Raw genomic sequence first — 6,400 nt, 5'->3', positions numbered from 1 at the left:
AGTGCTGTGAGGCCTCCATCAGAAAATGGCACATCACCCTGCCTGGAAAATAGGTGCAAAATGTGTTGGCAGATTCACACAAGTGACCATGTACCTACACCAGAATCACAGCAGGTACCTCAATGTCCACAATATCAAGGGGACATTTCCCTGCAGGTCTTCCACTGTGGTGTACCTGATTATGTGTGAATAGTGTCCAACCGCAGGCCTATATGTGGTGGAAACAGGCCAGAGACTTCATCAGTTCTTGACCTAGAGGCCACTAGCAGATAAGAGCCAGAGCTCTCTTGTCACGCCTGTTTTAGTCTGTTTATCACAATCTTGTTGGAAATAATATTCATGCTGTTTTAACTTTTTTTAACCCCTAGGCGCACCAGGACGTTATAGTACGTCCCCGGGGCTAGATGCTTAGCGCACGGGGACGTTCTATAACGTCCTGCTTCTGGCACCGGCTCACGAACGGAGCCGGTACCAGAAGCAGCGGCTGTCAGCTGTCTAGTACAGCTGACAGCCTGCGCTAACACCCGCGATCGGAGCCGGCTCCGATCGCGGGTGTTAACCCCTTACACGCCGCGGTCAAACATGACCGCGGCGTGTAAGGGTGTTTGCGCTGTGGATCGGATCCCCCGTGCCGCTTACCGGGGGATCCGATCCACTTCTGGGCAGCTCCGAGGACTGGCATGTGCCCCGGAGCTGCCCGGTCTCCATGGCAGTCAGACCCCTTCCGGGTCTGACTGTAAACTGTCTGAGCATGCGCAAGCTTGCTCAGACAGTTTACACTGCTCTACAATAAAATAGTATTGTAGAGCAGTGTATTGAACTTAAACCAGTGATCAGAGCATCACTGGTTCAAGTTCAAGTATGTATAAGTAAAAATATGCAAAAACACTTAACACTACACATTATAATAAATAAAAAATAAATACATAAAAATATAAGCCCCTAAAATGTCACTTTCCCATAAAAACACTTAATAAAGTATAAAAAACACAAAACCACAAAAAACCCTGCATATTTGGTATTGCCGCGTCCGTAACAATCTGTATAATAAAACAGAATCGTTACTGGACCCGCACGGTACACGCCGTAGAAAAAAAACGCAAAAACGTTCAGAAAAAAGATAATTTTTAATTAATACCCTATAAAAAAATGCTCTAAAAAGTAATTTAAAAAATGTTATGCACTCCAAAATAAGCCCACTAAAAAGAACAACTCTTCTCGCAAAAAATAAGCCCATAACCAGATTTGTCAGCCGAAAAATAAAAAAGTTATGCATATGAAAAGATGATGATGCTAAAATGAACAAGATTTTCTCCAAATTGGTTTTTATTCAGTACAATTGAATAAAATACACAAAACCCCCACATATTTGGTATCCCTGCGTCCGTAACAATCTGCATAATAAAACAGAATCGTTATTAGATCCGCAAAGTTAACCCCGTAAAAAACAAAACAAAAAAAAGCTCCAGAAAAAAGATCATTTTCAATTAATACCCTATAAAAATGCTCTAAAAAGGGATTTAAAAAATGTTATGCACTCTAAAATAAGACCACTAAAAAGAACAATCCTTCTCGCAAAAAATAAGCCCTTAAACAGATTTGTGAGGCGAAAAATAAAAAAGTTATGCATATGAAAGACGGAGATGCTAAAAGTAACAACATTTTTGCCAAATTACTTTTTATGCACTAAAAATGGGAAAAAAAATAAAAAATCTATATAAATGAGGTCTTTTTGTAATCGTGGCGACCCATAGAATAAAAATAATATACTATTTTTATGGTGTGGTAAACAGCCAAAAAAAAAACCCCATAAAAATCTTCCTGAAAAGTGATGATTTTCATTTCCTCCACCAACAAAGAGTTAATAAAATCTCACCAATTAGCCTATAGATTCCCCCAAATTACGTACCAGAAAAGTGCATCTCATGTGGCAAAAGAAATAAGCCCCTATAGGTCCACATTAAAAAAAGAAAAAAATTATAGCCTGTACAATGTGACATAGCAAATCTGATCTGGATGGCGCCTCCTTCCCTTCTATGCCCGGCCGTGCGCCCATACAGCAGGTTACCACCACATATAGAGTATCCCTGTACTCGGGAGAAATTGGGTAACAAACTTTGTGGAGCCTTTATTCATTTAATCCATTGTAAATGTTTAATTTTCCACCCAAAATGAGTGTATTGGGAAAAAATATTACAATTTGCAGACTGCACCTCCATTTTGTTTTAACCCCTATAAAACACGTAAAGCGTTAACAAACTTCTTAAAAGTGGTTTTTCATACGTTGAGGTGTGTAGTTTCCACAATGGGGTATTTTACGAGTCCCACTATTATTTAGGCCTCTCAGTGTCAATTAGAAGTTGAGCAGGTCCATCTAAATACAGGTTTTGGTGATTTTACAAAAAATTTGAAAAATGATACCTAAATTCTGAGCCTCATAACATTCTAGTAAAATATGTGGAATCTTAAAAAACCATGCCAACATAAAGCATACATTTGGGAAATGTAAGTTATGAATTTATTTGGGAGCTATGACTATCTACATCAAAAGTAGAGAATTTAGAACGTTGAAAATAAAGAATTTTTCCAAATTTTTGCCAAATTTTGTTTTTTTTCATAACTAAACACAAAAGATATCATCCAAATTTTTAAACTAATTTGAAGTACAATGTGTCACGAGAAAACAATCTCAAAATCCCCTGGATATCTCATAGCGTTCCAAAACTATAACCACTTATAGTGACACAGGTCAGATTTGAAGAATGGGGCCGCGTCCTTAAGGCCAAAATAGGCTGTGTCCCCTAGGGGTTAATGTCCTTTGATTACTGTCTAGTATGTAGAAAATGCAAAACAGCATGTCTGACAAATAGAACTATTCTCAAAAGCCCAGCATCAAATATACTTAGCCACAAAAAGATTTTTATAAATGAAGGCCCTCCTCTCTGACAGTAGAGAGGGTTAGAATAATCATATACCAGAACTGATATCACAGGGCTAGAATCAAAATTTGAGATGCCCCTGAATGTACTTACAGGATTGTGTGTTCTGTTAAACATGTTTAACATGGTAAAAGGTCCTTTTTAGAAGGCATTTGTCACGCCTTGTTTCACCCTATGCGCAGGATAGAGGATAGCAATCTAATCGGTGCAGGCTGGATGCTGGGACCCCACTTATAGGAACCGCTGTCCTAAATGAATGGAGTGGCAGGTCAGCCATGTGTCTATGGATGTACCAGACATTGCCAAGCCCATCACTTGACTATCTCTGGCACTGTCATAGAGAATCGCACGAGAACCAGAGATAACCAGTGCTGTGCTTGTCAATTTCCCACTCTTCCATAGTGTTGAATGGAATACTACTCTCCATTCTCGAACTGGACCCAGCGTTCCGTGACCAGCAATCAGATTGCTATCCTGTGGGAAAACAACCTATTGTGCATTCTGCTCATTCTGCGTGCGCCTCACGGTTTCTGTTTGCAAACAGAAGCTATAGTGGTGGTGGCGAACCTATGGCACGGGTGCCAGAGGTTGCACTCAGAGCCCTCTCTATGGGCACCCTTGCCATCACCCCAGTGCAGAGCTCAGCAGACAGGGCTCTAGGCATCTTGCAGTCCCAGGCAGCCCAAGACCCTGGAAGGAAGCTACAATGATAAGCCAAAATTCCTCTCCTTCTTTCTACTGTATTGGTGTCTTCAGGTACCATTACAACTTAAACCTGTGAAAGAGAAGGGCGTAATAAGTTACTGCTTAAATTGTTGCATTGGCACGTTGCAAAAAATATGTGGATTTTGGTTGTAGTTTGGGTATGTGGATTTTGGTTGTAAAAGGTTTGCCATCACTGGACTATAGAATGTGTTGATGCCACTGCAGCCTCATTTTCACCTCAGGTAAACACCTCTGAGGTGAGTAGAAGACTGCAGCAGTCTTGTGCCATGGAGGTAACTTCACTACTACAGCCTTATACTCACCTCAGGTAAACACCTCTGAGGCAGATAGTAGACGGCAACCATTGTGTGCCATGCAGCAGGCTTGGAGCTACAAGTGGGACATGTAAAAAAAAAAAAAAAAAAAAAAAGTTGAAAAAAATGTATTTCCCCCCTGTCCTAACTTCAGATTCTAAGCTTTTTAAAACATTCCCTAATTAGGTATGTTACCTAAAAGCAACACATTCTGGAGAACAGACGACATTACACTCCATTTTAGCCTCCTATACACAGAAGAGACTAGATTATTGATCCACAAAGAGGACCTCCTCCTTACATCTCGTTTCTGGCCTAGTCTAGTAAGAAGAAACAAGATTAAATGGATGGATGTGGGGTTTTTAATACTGGCAAATTATGCAGCAGTTCCAACCTCTGCATAATTCCCTTGTGCACTGGAATGAAATGATTTAAGTTATAACCTGCACCTGTAATCTGGCACAGGCTATAGTTAATTTGGCTGGCTAAGGCCTTTGGGCTATAAAACCCTCAAAAAGTCACAATTGCCAGGCAGTGCATTCGGAATTGTTCATGCCTTGTAAGCCATAAAACTGGCACACAGGGCATAATAAATTCCCCCCACCAACTCTAAAAAGAGCACCATCTAATACCTGGAAACTTTAAAGAAATAACATGAAGGAGGTATTTGACATTATGTACCCCATGCTACAAGGGGAGGAGTTGTATAAGAAATACTAGGATCTGGGCTTCGTACCAACAATTTATATCGATTATCCTCTGCTCTCTGACCCGTAATGTATATATATAGGCCGAGCTCATTGTGCTCATTCATGTGGTGCCAGGAGTTACTGTGACTGTACTGCCCAGAGCTGATGTTACCACGCCTGCCCCCATCAGGAAAAGCTGAGTGCATTTTACAGAAAAGAATGATAAATATAACAAGATATATCCAAGGCTGACAACAGGACTGGGCATTGCTGGGCAAGTCCCAGGCCCAAAGCGGCTGGGAGTGCCCACATAAGGCTGAATATAAGGAATCCACGAGGGTGAAGGGGCTTTATATAAAGTAGCCATAAGGGGGCTGTATATAAAATAAGCAGGAAGGGGCTGTTTGGTATGATAAAATAAGGAATATTTTGCAGGAGACTGTTTTAGTTTATGAATTTTTAATGCCACATGAGTTCACTGCAAAGGGGCTCTGTTGCCTGGGGGTCTACTGAAACCCAGAGCCGGCCCTGTATATATCTAAGCCCAGGAAGAAGCCAGCAACATGATACAGGTATCAATTGGAATTGTTACCAAAGGCTCTCTCCAGCTGTGTTAGAGCCATTTTTTTGTCTAGTAACTTTACAGTTACGCTTTAGTTCACCCCCATGTCCTTAGAACACATGTAAAAATCATAAACATGTTAGGCATTGCCACTTCCCAAAATACTTTCTCTATCAAAACGTAAAAAAAAAAAATTATTTCTGGCAGTGAGCAAATAGTGCTCAAAGTGCCGAAATGTCCAAATCGACACTTTTTTGCCATTTTTCCATCCATAACTATTGGAATAAAAAATAATCAAGCAATCATGTAGGTCCCAAATTTATATAAATTTAAATACCAGTGTGTACCGCCAAAAATTACACCTTACACAGCTCAGTACACCAGTGTGAAAAAATGATTGGCCTCAGAATTGGGCAAAAAGGCAATGTCTTTTTTTTTTTGTACAAAAGATTTTGTACTACTAAACTGAAACCGAATAAACGCCATGTGTGATCGTGGCCTTAGTCGATATTGTAAATGCAACCAAATACGATTAAAAAGGTCATTGCAATATTAAGCTGCTTATGAAGGATCAGATTTAGGCAATTCTCTGTGAAGAAGCTTAATCCTTTCACGACCCATGACGTGCCATTACGTCATGGGTCGGCTGCGGGTGCTTGGAGAGGGCACACGGGCTGCATATCGCAGCAAGGACTTACCGGTAACACCCGCGAGTGTTAACCCGCACATCGCCGCCAGCAAAGCCAATGCGCCACCATCTTTTTGGAGATCGTCGCTCCCCGTGACGTCATCGGGGAGCGGCGATCCATTGCCATGACAGCCTCGGGTCTTCCGAAGACCCGAGGCTGTCTCTTTTCAATCCATTCATTACAATGTGCAATTTGCACATTGTAATGAATGAGGAGGAAAATCCCCATATACTGACACACAGTAGTATGGCAGTATATGGTAGGATCAATCAGACAACCTAGGGTTAGTAGAAGTAAAAGTAAAAATTTTAAGAAGTTTTTTTTTTAAATTATAATAAAAAAACCTAAAAATTCAAATCACCCCCCCCGTTCCCCAGAACTGATATAAATAAATAGTAAAAATCATAAACACATTAGGTATCGCCGCATCCGATCTTTAAAAATATAATAACGTTTTTTCACTGCATTTAACCCTGTAACGGAAAATAGCGTTCAGAGTCAA

Source organism: Engystomops pustulosus, chromosome 1 (assembly GCF_040894005.1).
Source record: "Engystomops pustulosus chromosome 1, aEngPut4.maternal, whole genome shotgun sequence".
In the NCBI taxonomy this organism is placed as follows: domain Eukaryota; kingdom Metazoa; phylum Chordata; class Amphibia; order Anura; family Leptodactylidae; genus Engystomops; species Engystomops pustulosus.
The sequence above is the reverse complement of the archived record's forward strand: the minus strand, read 5'-3'. Positions refer to the sequence as shown.